The sequence below is a fragment of the Patagioenas fasciata genome, chromosome W (genome assembly GCF_037038585.1).
Source record: "Patagioenas fasciata isolate bPatFas1 chromosome W, bPatFas1.hap1, whole genome shotgun sequence".
Classification (NCBI taxonomy): domain Eukaryota; kingdom Metazoa; phylum Chordata; class Aves; order Columbiformes; family Columbidae; genus Patagioenas; species Patagioenas fasciata.
In genome coordinates, this window is record NC_092559.1 from 44,093,975 (window position 1) to 44,112,509 (window position 18,535).

The 18,535-nt window shown below is 46.2% G+C and overlaps 1 pseudogene; it reads left to right on the top strand.

Moving 5' to 3' along the window:
• Positions 1-1,567: 1,567 nt before the first annotated feature.
• Positions 1,568-2,056, top strand: LOC136115738 (protein lin-28 homolog A pseudogene; annotated as a pseudogene).
• Positions 2,057-18,535: the final 16,479 nt, after the last annotated feature.

The window sequence follows — 18,535 nt, forward strand, 5'->3', positions numbered from 1 at the left end:
CAGAAGCCACTTTACTGCTGGGGTGGTCCAAGAGTAGGCAAAAATCTGAAAGACCATTGGGGAATCAACAGATGTCCTCAGATTACTGCTTTTGCCCTAAAATCTCCCTGGGGTAAAAGAAACTACCCCCCCCCCCAAATCTTCTCAGTTATCCCGGACAATCTGTCCTAGTTGAAGTCCCCAAGGTGGGGTAAGTCCCCCTGGTACTAAACACCCATTTCAATAAGTATACCTGAGTAGCCACTGAGGCTCATGGCGGGGAACACAAAAAAATACTAGGTGGATTGCTCCCTTTTTCTAAAGCCGGTCCTTCAGACCGAGTTATTCTTTTTTCTTTCCTTGCAGGAAGAAGAGAAAAGAAATAGATCTTCACCTGTCAAAAGTTCCTGCTTCATCAAAGCATATGTAATTGGCTGATTGAAGACACCATATTATATGGGGTTTATAGAATTTTTAGTTGTTATAAGCATGTTAATTTTTGTGATTGGTTGCATTTTTATTAGAAGTGTCCTTTTGGAGACCTAAATCTTTATAGAATTAGACAAGAAACACCTATGGTAAATTAAAGAACAGAGAAAATGGCCTGGAGCAACTTGTGGATATATACTGTATGGATGCATTGCTGAACAAACTCCTGAAAATGGAACTAACTGAAACCTAGCCTAAGAAATAATGCAAGGGTTTGTTCACCTTCAGAATCAAATCACAGAATGTTAGGGACTGGAAGGGACCTTGAAAGATCATCTAATCCAATCCCCCTGCCGGAGCAGGAACACCTAGATGAGGCTACACAGAAAGGTGTCCAGGTGAGATTTGAATGTCTCCAGAGTAGGAGACTCCACAACTCCCCTGGGCAGCCTGTTCCAGTGTTCTGTCACCCTTACTGAGAAGAAGTTTATTCTCAAATGTAAGTGGAACCTCTTGTGTTCCAGTTTGAACCCATTACCCCTTGTCTTATAATTGGTTGTCACCGAGAAGAGCCTGGCTCGGTATATGTGTTACATTGCCTGCTTCTGCAGGAGAAAGTTTTAGGTTTGCAATGATTAACCTAAACCTTTCTGAAATTCTATCAAAGAAATTAGATTATACCCACCTTGATAAAAATAGTACGTTTTGGTCCTTCCGGACCCGATTCGTTCTCCCAACAAACTCTACTTGGATTGATTTATGGAACAAAAACACATTGCAAATGGTTATCCTTTAACAGTGGGACAGACCCATATAATTGCAGTTGTACTTCTAAGAAGGTTAGTATATGGTGTACCTACGTAGAATGGTGGACCCCTTACAATTGAGAGCGATTCTTATGATACTGAGTTTATTATTGAATGAGATACTGAATAGTGCATTGAAATCCCAGACACAGTAGGTCCAGAAATTGCCAATTGTGGTGAACGCACCAGCTATAAATGACCTTGGACTTGGAAGGCCTACCTAAGTATGGAAATCAACTCCAATGATGTACCTCTCTCAACGTGTACCACAACCACCATAAAAGGGGTGGTACTTCTGATGTTGTCTTGTCTGCACTCGGGGATGATGGTGGCAATCAGCAGAGGCAGAAAGCATGGCAGCTCTCTCTCACCAGCTGTTTGCAAGTGAGGACCTAGTCGCAGTCTCACCTAAACCTGAGAATGAGTCCCAGCACCCGCATGGCTCCGGCACCTGCAAATGATTTAATACTCGTCTGGGTTTCAGCTTCCTCACCATTACTACCATGGGCAGTGTGACCCTGGACTCGCCCATTGAAGTCTTTGTGCACTGGAGCAAGCTCCACATGAAGGGTTTCCGCAGCCTGAAGGATGGTGAAACTGTGGAGTTCACCTTCATGGAGTCACCCAAAGGCTTAGAGGGCATTTGGGTGACTGGCCTGGGTGGCACTTACTGCATCGGTAAGAAAAAACCCAAGAGAAAAGACAAATGCTACAACTGCAGTGAGTGGGGTCACCACACAAAAGAATGCAAGCTTCCTCCGCAGCCCAAAAGATGCCATTTCTGCCGGAGCACCAGCCACATGGTCACCAGCTGCTCCAAAAAAACTCAGCAGGGCAGCTGACAGCCACCGAGAATCTGACTTGTGCATTACACATTTGAGTTATAACGTTGTTAACTCGAATGTTGTGTTGAACTTTCAAAATTTGTTTGTTCTGTGTGCATGTTTTATTGCTTGGCTGTCGAGGGAGGGAGATGGGTTTTCTCACATAGAAGTAGCCTTCTAACCCATGGACAATCCATACATGCATGCTGTTTAGCCAGTTAATGCGTGTAACTATCTTAGTCCAATCAGGTCCCCACGTGTTTTTTGCTATACAATTAAACTTTGCCTTAAGTCAGAATCACAGAATGTTAGGGATTGGAAGGGACCTCGAAAGATCATCTAGTCCAATCCCCCTGCTGGAGCAGGAACGCCTAGATGAGGTTACACAAGAAAGCGTCCAGGCGGGTTTTGAATGTCTCCAGAGAAGGAGACTCCACAACCTCCCCGGGCAGCCTGCTCCGGTGTTCTGTTACTCTCACTGAGAAGTTTCTTCTCATATTTAAGTGGAACCTCCTGTGTTCTAGTTTGTACCCATTGCCCCTTGTCCTGTCATTGGTTGTCACCGAGAAGAGCCAGGCTCCATCCTCCTGACACTCACCCTTTATATATTTGTAAACATTAATGAGGTCACCCCTCAGTCTCCTCCAAGCTTCTCCTCTACCGGGACCCCCAGGTCCCTTTCCCCTACACTGCTCTCCAACAGGTCATTCCCCAACTTATACTGGAACCTGGGGTTGTTCCTACCCAGATGCAAGACTCTACACTTGCCCTTGTTATATTTCATTAAATTTTTCCCCGCCCAACTCTCCAGCCTGTCCAGGTCTCACTGGATGGCAGCACAGCCTTCTGGCATGTCAGCCACTCCTCCGAGCTTGGTGTCATCAGCAAACTTGCTGACAGTGCCCTCTATTCCCTCATCCAAGTCATTGACGAATACACTGAATAATACTGGCCCCAGTATTGACCCTTGAGGCACTCCACTAGATACAGGCCTCCAACTAGACTTCGCCCCATTGATCACAACTCTCTGGCTTCTTCACTTCAACCAGTTCATGGTCCACCTCACTACCCAGCTGTCCAGACCACACTCCCTCAGTTTAGCTGTAAGGATGCTGTGGGAGACTGTGTCAAACACTTTACTGAAGTCAAGGTAGACCACATCCACTGCTCTGCCATCATCTATCCAGCTTGTTATGCCCTCATAAAAGGCTATGAGGTTGGTCAAGCACGACTTGCCCTTGATGAAGCCATGTTGACTGACCCTAATGACACTCTCATCCTTGATATGCCTTGAGATGGCACCGAGGATAAGTTCTTCCATCACTTTCCCAGGGATGGAGGTGAGGCTGACCGGTCTATACTTACTCGAGTCCTCCTTCTTGCCCTTTTTGAAGACTGGAGTGACATTTGCTTTCCTCCAGTCCTCAGGCACCTCTCCTGTTACCCAAGACCTAGCAAAGTGTTGGTAGTTAGGGTCTTGCGTTCGGAAGATCTCGCGCTGTACGGGAAGATAGTGGCCCCTCCCCTGATAGGTGTAGTGTTTCGTGTGTTATCTAAGCAGACGGATGTGACGTTGTAAAACTCAAGGTATATATTGCTTTATTACCTACCAATAAACGCCATTTGCCGTCCACCACATTGGTGTCTGCGAGCTGATGGACCGAGCGACCTGAGGGTGGTTGCCGTGCCATTCCTGAACCAGGACACTTATGTTGCAGAGTGAACCGCAACAGCAAAGATGATGGAGAGTGGCCTAGTAATGACCTCAGCCAGCTCCCTCAGCACCCGCAGGTGCATCCTATCCGGACCCATGGATTTATGGATGCCCAGATTTCTTAATTGGTCCCTAACCAAGTCCTCATCAAGCCAGAAAGACTCCACCATTGTCCTGACTTCCTCTGGGGTCTCAGGGGTACAGGGCTCCTCAGGACAGCCTCCAGCAGAGTAGACAGAGACAAAGAAGACATTCAGTAACTCTGCCTTCTCTGTATCTTCCGTCACTAGGGCACCCACCTCATTCATCAGTGGGCCTACATTGCCTCTGGTGTTAGTTTGATCTGCCACGTATTTGAAAAAGCTCTTCCTGTTGTCCTTGACCCCTCTCACCAGGTTTAATTCTAAGGAGGCCTTAGCTTTCCTAGTTGCCTCCCTACACCCTCTGACAACAGCCTTATATTATTCCCAAGTGGCCAGCCCCTCCTTCCATGATCTGTAAACTCTTCTCTTCCACTTGAGCTTACCCAGCAGTTCCCTGTTTAACCAAGCAGGTCTCCTGGCTCCCTTCCTTGACTTCCTACATGTTGGGATGCTCTGATCTTGAGCTTGGTAGAAGCAATCCCTGAACGCTAACCAATTGTCTTGGGCCCCTTCACCTTCAAGCAGCCTTGCCCATGGGATTTCCCCTAGCAATTGCTTGAAAAGGCCAAAGTTTGCTCTGCTGAAGTCCAGGGTTGCAATTCTGCTTGCTATTCTGTTCCTGCCACACAAGATCCTGAAGTCCACCATTTCATGCTTGCTGCAACCAAGGCAGCCCTCAACCTTTACCACTTCAACCAGACCCTCCTTGTTCATGAGGATGAGGTCCAGCAATGCACCTCTCCTAGTCAGCTCCTCCACCATTTACAACAGAAAGTTATCATCGAGGCACTGGAGGAACCTCCTAGACTGTGGCTGGCTGAGTAGTCCTTCCAGCAAACATCAGGGAAGTTAAAATCCCCCACCACAACCAGGGCCTGTGACTGTGAGGCTGCTCTCAGCTGTCTGTAGAAGACTTCATCAACTTCCCCATCCTGATCTGGTGGCCTGTAATAGACACCCACAACAGTATCATCCCTGCCAGCCTGCCCCTTAATTCTCACCCACAGACTCTCAACTCGCTCCTCATCCGTGGTTGGACAGTACTCAATACATTGTAGTTGCTCGCTCACGTGAAGAGCAACTCTGTGGATGGGTTTCTATTAGATGGAGATTTGTTATTGAACTAGCCAGGCCCAAAGGAATTTCAAGGCCACCTTGGAAAGCTGAAAACAGGATCTGCTGTGGAAGTAAAACAGTTCGGCAACACTACATAAATCAACAGACCTATTAGCAGTGAGACTCAGGTACGTGGACAGCTCGTGAACATAGATGATATCCAATCAGCTAATGCATGCTTGGAGCGTGGATGTGTGATCAGGAAATAACTGCATATATAAGGAGGCTTGTTTCTGTAATAAATCGGCTTTGCTTGATTCACAATGAATTGGAGTGCTGAGTCCTTCTTTCACACCAACACAACTCCACCACCACGCCTGGCTGGCCTGTCTTTCCTGAGAAAGACAAAGCCATCCATGACCACATTCCAGTCATGTGAACTGTCCCACCATGTCCCTGTGATTGCCACCAGATCATAATCCCCTGACTGAACACAGGTTTCTAACTCCTCCTGCTTATTCCCCATGCCGCACACATTGGTGTACAGACATTTCAGGGAGCGAGCTGAGTACACCGATTTCACCCTAGGGGGGTGGGAGGCGTCCCGGTCTTCTTCAACTCCAGAGTGCTGCCCCACTGGTGCAAGTCCAGCTACAACCCCATCCCCCTTCAAATCTAGTTTAAAGCTCTCCAAATGAGCCCTGCTAATTCCTGTCCCAGTATCCTTTTGCCCCTGCGAGATAAACCTTCCCCACATATCACTGTCTGGACTTGTGTCTTATAAAACCAGCCATTATCAAAGAACCCAAAGCCCTGCTGTAGCACCAGTCTTGTAGCCAAGCATTTATGGACTGAATTCTTCTATTCCATCCCACATCATCACCCAAAAATGGAAGCAGGGAAAAAAAAAAAAAAAAAAATCACTTGAGCCCCAGACTCTTTCACCAACCATCCCAGAAATCTTTCTTTATTCCCCTCAGACTACAGGATGCAGCTTCCTCCCCACCTGTCTGGAAGATCAGCAGTGGGTAGTAGTCTGTTGGGTGCACCAGGTTGGGGAGTGCCCTGGTGATATCCCTGATCTGAGCTCCGGGTAGACTACAAACTTCCCTATGATGAGGGTCAACTCTGCATGTTGGGCCCTCTGTTCCTCTCAGAAGGGAATCACCTACTACAATTACCCTTCTTTCTTTCTTATCAGAGGCAGTCTTGAGACATGGAGTCAACTGCCTCTTCCTATGTGACGTCATAGGGAGGCCTTCCACCACATCCTCACCTACCTCTCCTTCAAGATCCAGGGCCTCAAACCTATTACAGAGGGGCACCTGGGGAAGCAAAGCAGGTAGGGAAGGGGATTGCCCGTGATGCCAAACTGGGACTTGTTTCCAACCCTCCTCATCTTTTTGGTCCCCTATCTCTGCCTGACAGCGACAGGGCAGGGGCTATCTCGGGTCTCCCCCCCCCACCTGACAGGGTGGGGGGGTCCATCATCTTTTGGGGGAGTATCTCCCTGGTGCCTTTCTGGCTGGAATGCCAGGGAGTTACTCCACCAGTCAATCTCCTTCTCACATTCCCTGATGGTCCTCAGTCTCTCAACCTCCTCCTTAAGTTTTACCACTATGCTGAGCAGATCTTCCACCTGCTCACACCTCATGCAGGTGGAATACCAGCCTCTCTCCCCTGGCAGCAGCAGGTTCTGGCACTCCCTGCAGCTGGAAACCTGAACAGCCACGGTTTGGGGCAGGGCCTCCATCTGGGTTGCCACAGTCTTTTTGTGACAAGCTCTCTTTCTGGAGGAGACCATGGTTAGCAGCAGTCTGGGACACTGGCAATAGGTGAGAGGGTCTAACAAGGAAGGAGTGACAATCTCTGCCTTCTGCTGCACGAGCTACCACATCTGCTGTTGCAGCACAGTGTGGGGTGGTACTCACCCACTTCACAAGCTGGTTTCCCCTCCCAGCGCCTGGTGAGCAGTAACGCATTGCTGCCCTCTTGGAGGCTTTTTGAAGGTGAGGGGCGGGGCTGTGATTTCCCTCACCGTGATAATGCCACTCCAGGTCAGCCACTCTTGCAAGGGCTGCCAGGTGCTTACTGGTGAAGTGAGAGTGTCTTGAGGTTGGCCAGAGTGTGTGCAAGCTGCAGCAGCAACCACACTTCTGGTGGAAGAAAGCAGGAAGTTAACTTTTGGAGGAACTTCAGTTGTGAGCACTCCCCATCAAGTAAAAACAATCCTGACCCAAAAAGTCTGGGAGGTGGCTAACTGACTCAAGAATCTTAAAGCATGAAGCTATATTAATTGAAAAAGATTATTTGATCTTAACAACAGAATCATATCTAACCCCTGCTGCTTTCCTATGGAGAGGTGACAATGAAGATCGAGATTTAGACCATAATTGTTTGGACTTGATAGAATACCAAACTAAAGTAAGACTTGATTTGAGAGACATACCCCTACATGTAGGGCTGCACCTCTTCATAGATGGGTGTTCAAGGGCAATTCAGGGGAAAAGACACAATGGGTATGCCATCATTGAAGGTCTAAGTGATGAAATAAGGGAAATGGGAAGGATACCTAATAACTAGAATGTTAGAAGGAAAAGAAGGTACCATTTACACTGATTCTAGATATGCATTTGGAGTAGTGCACACCTTTGGGAAAATTTGGGGAGAACAGGGTCTTTGGGAAAGAACTGGTTCATGAAGAACCAGCTGGAAAATTGTTACGTAACCTGACATCACCAATAGAGGTGGCTGTAGTACACATTAATGGACATCAGAGGGGAAACTCCTTTTGTGTCAGGGGAAATCAGATAGCAGATGAAACGGCTTGAGAAGCAGCCTTAAAACCTGGAGTAATAACTATATCTATTGTCTCAGGCCTGAGGTCCTGGCCCTGCAAGAAATTCCAGTTTTCAATGAAAAAGAAGTCCTCCAAGAATTAGGAGCCAAGGAACAGAATGGAAAATGGGTACTCCTAGATGGCAGAGAAATGTTAAATGAGCAAACCATGAGGGAGGTATTAGCAATTTTACATCAGGGAACTCATTGGGGAACACAATCCATGTGTGACGTAGTGTTATGAAAATATGGGTGTACTGGAATTTATACTATAGCCAAGAAAATTTGTGAAAGATGGTGGTTTGTAAAGAAAGTAAATAAAAAGGCACTTAGAAAGCAGCCTGTGGGAGGGCGGAGTCCAAGTTTACAACCCTTTCAAAACATTCAAGTTGATTTCATGGAATTACCTGCAGTTGGTTGAATTAAATACTTACTAGTGTTGGTAGATCACCTTACCAAGTGGGTAGAAGCTTTCCCTCTGAGCACTGCCACAGTGGCAGTGGTAACAAAAGTGATTCTAGAACAAATTATTCCAATATATAGAATAGTGGAAAATATAGACTCAGATCAAGGGGGACATTTTAACTCTAGGGTACTGCAAAGACTAATGGACAGTTTGGAGATATCTTGTGATTTTCATACCCCCTGGCATCCCCCTTCATCTGGAAAAGTAGAAAGGATGAACCAGACCTTAAAGAAGCAATTGTCAAAATTAGTATTAGAAACTAGATTACCCCGGACTAAATGTCTACCTATAGCCTTGCTGAGGATCAGAACTGCTCCTCGCAAGGATATAGGAGTTTTGCCTTATGAAATGCTCTTTGGGCTACCATACTTAGGCAGAAACAACAGACCACTCCAATTTGAAACTAAGGATATGTTTCTCAAAAACTATATACTCGGGTTGTCCTCTATCTTTTCTCAGGCAACAAAGGCTTCTTGCACAAACCCCACCATTAGAGTTTGCAGCTCACAAGTTTCAGCCTGGAAACTGGGTCCTGGTCAAGTCCTGGAAGGAAACTAAGCTTCAGCTAGATTGGGAAGAAGCATTTCAAGTTTTACTGACCACTGAGACAACAGTACAAACAGCTGAGAAAGGGTGGATTCATTACACATGGATCAAACGGCTAATTGAACCTCCAAAGGACAACAGTGAGTAGCAACTACAGACAACTGACAACCCCCTTTGACTAAAGATGCAGAGATGAAAATGAAATGGAACATTTGGGGATCATTAATCTCGTGTTATGTAGAATTTACAAATGGGTTACTCATCATTAACATCACTGAAACTGAAAGTTCCCTAACAATTCAAGTAGATGCTTGCCAGATCCTTAATTGTGGAGATGTACAGAGCCAAAGAGAATCGAGTTATGAAAACAAATACATGTGTCCAGGGGAACCGAGTCTAAGGATGATTTAAATAAGTGCATAGTTTTTGTTGCTGTCTCTCCTTGCCCCTCCTGGTACACTGTTTTCTGGACCGCAGAGTTTAGGGGATGGACAATGAGTGATGAACGGTTATAGAGTTGAAAATAAAAATTACCCTATCCAAAGGACAATCTCTCCCAGGATGTGAGTCCCTGCAGTGCAACCCTTTACTAATTACAATACAGGGAGTAGATGATTCAGTAAGTGGGGTTTATGGATTAGGAGCAGACATTAGTGGAAAAGACACCCTAGGAAGGTTCAAAATATAAGTGTTAAAGAACAATAGTAATGAAGAAGCAACAAGATCACCTACTGAAAAACTTCTAATAGAGCCTTGGGTCCTGTTGAATGACCCTAAAGTGGTCACTGTTGTAGAAATATCAGATTTAAGAGAAACCTTTGAAATTGAAACAGGATATGGAGATACAAATGCCTGAGTAGAATGGATCAAATATACAGTGCAAAGCCTAAAGAAGAGCAATTGCTATGTGTGTGCATCAGGAAGTGTAGTGGCAGAGCCCCCCCCCCGCCCCAGGGGGATGGGGTTGTCGCCAGCCTGGCTGAGAGGTGAAGCCAGAGACAAAAGAAACTAAAGGAGCACCATTAGAAGGTAATAATGAGTGAGCAATCGCCGGACACATACGTGCAGAGCGCGTGGACAGCACATGTAGCCTATCATGTTATTGTATAACACGAGTTACAACCAATCACGTTGTTGTAAGGCGCGTGGACAGGGCAGCTTTGCTATAAAGCTAGCCCGGTCCGACAATAAAGCGAACTCTGTGAACATCATATTGGTGTGTCAGGTTCCGTGGCTCGCATGGATAAAGCAACACTTTGGTGACCCCGACGTGATACTTCGTATCGAAGCAAGATCGCCGGAAGTGAAGACGCGAGGACGCCACCTGGGGGCGACACCAGCCCAGCGCTCAATCATAGCGGAAAGTAGGCCTACGAGGAAGCAGGTGGCATGGGAAACACGGCATCCGTGGAAGAAAAAATAATAGTGAGAAGTATTCTGCAGCTGGCTGCAAGAACAGGAAGAATTTTGGAAAAAGACGCGGTGGAGCACCTTTTACTATTCACCCAGCGTAAGGGCTGTGTTCATTCGACGGACGAATTTTTTTCTCCCGGTACATGGGAGAACATAGGGACCGAACTATGGGAAGCGGTTACAAGGGGGAGCCGCGAGGCTTGCGATCTCGCCGGACCCTGGCGGGAGGTCAGGCAGCTAATGCAGGAAGTCTCAGAGGAGCCGGAGCTGTGTGCCGTCCCCTCGGAGCCGCCCGCCGCGAGCTGCCCACCCTCCGAGAACTCCGAAGAATCAACACCGCTGGTATGTCCCGTATCAGATCTGGAGTTCTGGGGCGGAGAGCAAATTATACCCTCTGCGCCCGTTGAGCCATTGCCTGGCTCCGACAACGAATGGCAGCAACCGGCAAGTTTCAACAAGCCAGGACAAGTTAATCCAGCCGACGTGCCTTTGCCGGAGGACCCGATGGAACACCAGGACGGAGCACCGCAGAATCGCCCTGACTTCCAGGAGGAGAGCCACGTGCAGAGCCTGAAGGACTTACTGAGACAGCAGGAGAGCCAGATGCACGAAGTTCTAGAAGCTATGAAACGACTAGATGGCGGTAACAGTAAAACTTCGCGGTTAATAGCATATAAAAAGGCGTCAGATGCAATTAAGGACGGGCTGGAGGCAATTGGCAGGGAATGTGAAAAACGGGGAAAACAGGAAAGGGAGGGGGCGGAATTAGACCTCACTCCGGAGGAGCTCCGTATCAAAAGGGAGCGAATACAAAAATGGACTAGACAATGTGTTGAAGATGGGATGTGGTCTGTAAGAGAAGCAGATGAATATTTGAGAGCGCGATATGGAAAAGGGCTGGAGACTGGGTTAGTAGATCGGTTTGCAAATATGCGTCGACTTACTGATCCACAGGGAAACACAAGGGAATTGTATAGCAGTGATAATAATGATAATTTGGGTGCTGCCCCTGTGCATCAGGGTAGAGATATTCCTCAAGATCATTCCTATAATGCAGGGCAACGTTGGCAAGGGGTAATCAGAGATGCAACTATTGAAGGGATCATGTTACCTGGTAGTATTACAGCAGTGCCAGTGCACATAGATAATAGAGGACAAAGGCAGTGGTCGCCTTTTGATTGGAAAACGGTTAAGCAATTGCAAAGTGCAGTTATGCAATATGGTATGGATAATAAGCATGTGATGCAGCTAATCAATTCATTTTTCAAGGGGCAAGTACTAACTCAAACAGATATTAGGGCATTGATGGAGTTATTGCTTCCTCCAACGGGGTATTTGCTGTTCTTGGACAAGTGGCAGGGGAAAGTGGAATTGGCAGTATTAGAAAATGTTCGTTTACCAGCTGATGATCCGTTGCGGTTAGCTAGCATGGACCAGTTACTGGGTCGTGGGCAATATGCGGATGGTGCTACTCAGGCAGCACTTCATCCAAGGATTTTGCAGCAAACGCAAGGGCTTGCCTTGGCGGCAGTGAAAGAATTGCCAAATAGAGGTAACCCTGTGCCACCCTATTCTACAATAGAGTGGGATCCTGGGGAACCATATATGACATTTGTGGATTGTTTAAAAGAAGTGATAGATGCCTCTCCTAACATGACTCCAGAGGCAAAAGCTGCTGTGGGGAAAGATTTGGCTATGATGAATGCAAACACCCAATGCCAACAGATATTAGCCGGTTTGGGAAAAACTGCTTCTTTAGCAGAGATGGTGGAAGCTTGCACACAGGTACCGATTATGCAACAGGAGGTAGAAAAAGCAAAAATACATGCTCAAGCCCACGCTGCGGCCTTGGCTGCAGCACTTAAGCCTCCAATGAAAGGCCGAAGCCCTTCTTCTTGTTCTTGCATGTTTTACTTGCGGACAGACAGGACATATTAAAAGAAACTGCCCTCAATATGCTTAGCAGCATTGCAAAAATGGCATAACTCTCCAGTTAATCTGGTAACAGATTCTCTTTATGTTGTGGGAATTGTACAAAGAATACATAGAGCACTTTTGCAGCGAGTTTCCAATTCCTTATTGTTTGAATCATTGTTAGATTTGTGGAACGTATTAGATTATAGGACAGCACCAGTATTTATCATGCATATAAAAAGCCATACTAACATACCAGGTGGTCTAGTAGAGGGAAACAGCATTATAGACAAACTTGTGGCAGTAGCAGATATATCCCCTTTTGAACAAGCCAGACAAGCTCACGAATTCTTTCATCAATCCTCAGCAGCACTCCGAAAGCAGTTTACAATTACAAAGGAACAAGCTCGAGCCATTATTGCAGCTTGTCCTGATTGTGCCCGCATAGTCCCTCTCCAACAAAAGGGAGTAAATCCTCGGGGCTTGCAGCCAGGTCAGTTATGGCAAACTGATATTACTGAATTTGCACCATTTGGCAGACAAAAGTACATTCATGTCTCCATAGATACCTGTTCAGGACTGCTGTGGGCTACAGCCTTGACCTCAGCAAATGCAAAGGCAGTAAAACGTCATTTACTACAAGCTTTTGCTGTCATGGGTGTCCCTACACAAATCAAAACAGATAATGGTCCTGCATACCACTCTGACAGACTTGCAGCCTTCCTCACCCAGTGGAAGGTACAACACCTGTTTGGAATCCCTTATAATTCTACTGGCCAAGCAATTATTGAGCATGCACACCGTACATTAAAAAATCTTTTTTGTCTGTTTTGAAAAAACAAGGGGGAATTGGTGTGAGCCCAGAAGAGGTATTGATGAAGGCATTGTATGTGCTGAACTGGCTTAATCCTTAAAGTGAAACTGAAATGGAACCGGTTGTTATGCACCATATCAAAAATGTCAAAGATTTTTCCGAAAATGTGCCTAAGGTTAGTGTGTTTAATCCGACAACACAACAATGGGAAGGTCCTATGTCACTAATAACCTGGGGAAGGGGATATGCTTGTGTTTCTACAGGTAACCACAAAAATTCATGGATCCCAGCAAAGTGGGTGAGACCTTGGCTAGCTAACAGAGAAGAAACCGATTGCAGTGATGACAACCCTTAACCTCAGACATGTTATCGCTTTAAGCAACGAATGTAGCCAATGTTGAGGATACCACTTTGTAAAACAGAGCAGCAATTAATGTTTTGTTATTGGACATGTTCACAGTTATGAAGAGTTTGATTGTATGTGTTGTTTGAACTTAAAAGTTAAAAAGATAGAAGATTTGCAGAACAAGAAAATAACAGAAGATATTGGGTTTTTTGGGGTGAATGCCTTGTTTGGTTAAAAGGAATATTGAAAACAGGTTTGTTCTTGTTAATTGTAATTGTATTAGCCTTAATGTTCTTACCCTGTATTTCACACTGTATTTAAAGCATGATACGGTGTATTGTTAATATTAAATAAAAGAGGGGGAGATGTAGTGGCAGAACCCCCCCCCGCCCCAGGGGGATGGGGTTGTCGCCAGCCTGGCTGAGAGGTGAAGCCAGAGACAAAAGAAACTAAAGGAGCACCATTAGAAGGTAATAATGAGTGAGCAATCGCCGGACACATGTGTGCAGAGCGCGTGGACAGCACATGCAGCCTATCATGTTATTGTATAACACGAGTTACAACCAATCACATTGTTGTAAGGCGCGTGGACAGGGCAGCTTTGCTATAAAGCTAGCCCGGTCCGACAATAAAGCGAACTCTGTGAACATCATATTGGTGTGTCAGGTTCCGTGGCTCGCATGGATTATGCAACAAGGAAGGCCTGCAGCCCAGGTGGTACCCTTCCCTCTGGGATGGAGTAGAGATCAGCAGGGGATGGAGTGCATCTTAGCCTTATACCAAGACTCTACGGCGTGGGGAAATAAGTCATGTCATACTCTCTCCCTACTCTTTCCAGCCTTAAGGGAGAAAGATCTCAGAATTCCCCTGGCATTTTCAGGAATAATTGGAAATCATACTGCCTGTCTCTCACAATGGGGCAGGAATGATACCAGGTTCCTAGGAAACATGAGTAGGTGTGTAGAGACACAGAAAGTTGATCCTCATGAAAGCAATTATGCTTCTTTAAATGTTTCCCGAGGGGATCTTTGGTGGTACTGTGGGAAGATGACACTTCATTCCATTTTACCCCCACATTGGGAAGGTACCTGTGACGTTGTTCAATTGGTAATTCCTTTTACACTGTAATTCATCAGGGCAACAGAAAAATGAATTTAGGGTTTTCCTTTGATGACAGTGTTTATCTCGATTTGATTGGGGTTCCCAAAGGAGTCCCCAATGAACACAAAGCAAGAAATCAAGTAATGGTGTTTTTTTAATCCTTTTTATTCTGGTGGGTAACTATAAACAAGAATGTAGATTGGATAAATTACATCTATTATAATCAACAATGATTTATAAGTTATACTAGAGAAGCAGTTAAGGGAATCACTGAACAATTAGATGCTACTAGTAGAATGGCATGGGAAAATAGGATGGTCCTAGATGTGATGTTAGCAGAGAAAGGTGGTGTATGTGTAATGTTAGGAGATAGGTGTTGCACCTTTATCCCAAACAATACTGCCCCCAATGGCACTATAACCAGAGCTTTGCAAGGACTCACAACTTTAGCAGAAGAATTAGCTGAGAATTCAGTGATAGATAGTTCACTCACGGGATGGTTAGAATCTTGGTTTGGAAAATGGAAATGAATGATATTGCATTGCTGTGCAAGAGATCTCTCAGCTTTTTTAAATCCTTAAACAGAGCAATGTAAAACTATCTTATACTTTGGTGATTTAATCAAGTAAGCAATAAAGCTGCAGCAAAGCAATGTTTTGTTTGAATTTTTCTTCATGGATCCTCCTTCTTCAGATCCAATGCTCTAGTACATGGGTGTCAAACTCATTTTCACTGGGGGCCACATCAGCCTCATGGTTGCCTTCAAAGGGCCGAATGTAATTTTAGGACTGTAGAAATGTAACTACTCCTACATTTGACACCCCTTCTCTAGTGAGTCTGACACCAGAGACTATAAACACAATAAGGAAATGTGGAGGGAGTGTACCACCCCATTCATGGAGTGGGTTTAAAAACTTTAACATTTCACCAAGCTGATCATCACAGCATGTTCTGTTGGCCTTCAGAACAAAAGAAATCTGAATGTAATCAATCCATTTCAGAAAATAATCTAATTGCTACTAGGTCAATGCTTTCTAGCAGGACGGTGGCTTCCAACTCCTGTTTGTTGCCCATGCCAGATGCTTTGGTGTAAAGGCACTTCAGCTGGGCTGTTGGCTATGCCACCTTCCTAGAGGAACACCCCTTTCAGGTATTTCACTGGTGTTTCCCTGTTGGCTCCTATTACCTCAGGAGCCCCTGGCTCATGTCCATAAGGCTTCAAAGGTGCTCCAGTGTATCCAGCATGTCTTGGAGCAACAGGCTAAGAGCCCTCACTAGCACCCTGCCCCTCTAACCTTGGCATGTCACCCCACAGCTTGTCACGGGGCAATCCTGATATTGTTCCCCTCTCCCATCATGTCTGTTTTAAAGCTCTATCTATGAGCCCTGCTAGCTCATGAACAAAGACCCACTTCCCCCTTTGAGAAAGTTGAATCCCATCTGATGCCACTATGCCTGGTGTCATGTAAGCCATCCCATTATTGAAAAACTGTTTCTTCTAATCACAGAATCATAGAATCATTTCAGTTGGAAGAGACCCTCAGGATCATCGAGTCCAACCATAACCTAACCTAACCTAACCTAACCTAACCTAACCTAACCTAACCTAACCTAACCTAACTCTAGCACTATACCATGTCCCTAAGAACCTCATCTAAATGCCTTTTAAACACCTCCAAGGATGATGACTCCACCACTTCCCTGGGCAGCCTGTTCCAATGCCTGACAACCCTTTCCATGAAGAAATTTTTCCTAATATCCAATCTAAACCTCCCCTGGCACAACCTGAGACCACTTCCTCTTGTCCTATCACTTGCTACTTGGGAGAAGAGACCAACATCCTCCTTTCAGGCAGTTGTAGACAGCGATAAGGTCTCCTCTCAACCTCCTTTTCTCAAGGTTAAACAGCCCCAGCTCCCTCAAGCGCTCCTCATAAAACTTGTGCTCCAGGCCCCTCACCAGCTTCATCGCCCTCCTCTGCATTCTCTCTAGTACCTCAGTGTCCTTCTTATGATGAGGGGCCCAAAACTGAATACAGCATTCAAGGTGGAGGCTCATCAGTGCTGAGTACAGTGGCACTTCTCTAGTCCTGCTGGCCACACTATTCCTGATACAAGCCAGGATGCTGTTGGCCTTTTTGGCCACCTGAGCACACTGATGGCTCATATTCAGCTGACTGTCAATCAACAACCTCAGATCCCTTTCTGCTAGGCAGCTTTCCAGCCACTCTTCCCCAAGCCTGTAGCATTGTCTGGGGTTGTTAAGACCCAAGTGCAGGACCCAGCACTTGGCCTTGTTAAACCTCATACAATTGGCCTCAGCCCAATGATTCAGCCAGTCCAGATGCCTCTGTATGGCCTTCCTACCCTCCAGCAGGTCAACACTCCCACCCAATTTTGTGTCATCTGCAAACTTACTAAGGGTGCACTCGATCCTTTCATCCAGATCATTGATAAAGAGATTAAACAGAACTGGCCCCAATACTGAGCCCTGGGGAACACCACTCGTGACCAGCCGCCAACTGGATTTGGCTCCATTCACCACAACTCTTTGGGCCCAGCCCTCCAGCCAGTTCTTTTTCCATCGAAGAGTACACCCATCCAGGCCATGAGCGGATGGCTTCTCCAGGAGAATGCTGTGGGATACAGTGCCAAAGGCCTTACTGAAGTCTAAGTACACAACATCCACAGCCTTTCCCTCATCTACTAGCTGGGTCACCTTGTCATAGGAGGAGATCATGTTGGTCAAATAGGACCTGCCTTTCATAAACCCGTGTTGACTGGGCCTGATCATATGGTTCTCTTTTAAGTGCCGTGTGATGTTACCCAAGAGCATCTACTCCATGACCTTCCCTGGCACCAATGTTAGACTGACAGGTCTGTAGTTCCCTGGATCATCCTTCTGGCCCTTCTTGTAGATGGGAGTCATATTTTCCAACTTCCAGTCAACTGGGACCTCCCCAGTTAGTCAAGATTTCTGATAGCTAATGAAAAGTGGCTCAGTGATCACCTTCACCAGGTTCCTCAGCACCCTTGGTTGTATCCCATCTGGCCCCATAGACTTGTGGGTGTCCAAGTGGTGTAAGAGGTTGCTAACCATTTGCCCTTGGATTATTGGGGCTTCATACTGCTCCCCATCCCTGTCTTCTGGCTCAGGGGGCTGGGTACCTGGAGCACAACTGTTCTGACTATTAAAGACTGAGGCAAAGAAGGCATTTAGTACCTCAGCCTTCTCCTCATCTTCTGTCGCTGTTTCCCCCCCCATCCATCAGGGGATGGAGATTCTCCTTAGCCCTCCTCTTGCTGCTAATATATTTATAGAAACATTTCCTGTTGCCTTTTACAGCAGTAGCTAGGCTCAGCTCAGCTGATCTCAGCTCCCAGAATTCTTGTATTCCTCTTGACTAGCCCCCTCCTCCTTCCAAAGGTTATAAATTCTCTTTTTATTCCTAAGTTCCAGATGCAGCTCTCTATTCAGCCAGGCCGGCCTTCTTCCCCGCCAGCTCTCCTTTCGGCACACTGGGACAGTCTGCTCCTGCACCTGTAAAATTACCTTCTTCAAGAGAGACCAGCCTTCCTGGACTCCTTTGTCCTTCAGGACTGTCTCCCAAGGGACTCTGCCAACCAGCCTTCTGAACAGGTCAAAGTTTGCCCTTTGGAAGTCCAAAGTAGCAGTTTTGCTGACCACCCTTCTAACTTCTCCAAAGATAGTAAACTCAGTCATTTCATGATCACTATACCGAAGGCAACCTCCAACTGACACGTTGCCCATGAGCCCTTCTCTGTTTACGAACAACAGATCCAGTGGGGTTCCTTCCCTAGTAGGCTCACTAACCAGCTGTGTTAGGAAGTTGTCTTCCATGCACTGCAGGAACCTCCTAGACTGCTTCCTCTCTGCTGTGTTGTACTTCCAGCAGACATCTGGTAGGTTGATAAGAACAAGGGCTAGTGATCAGGAGACTTCTCCCTTCTCTGCTTCTTCATCCTGGTTGAGTGATCTGTAACAGCCCCTCACCAGGATGTCTGCCTTGTTGCCCTTGCCCTTGATTCTCACCCATAGGTACCCAACCCTATCACCACTATCATCAAGTTCCAGACAATCAAAACACTCCCTAACATATATGGCTACCCCACCTCCTCTCCTTTC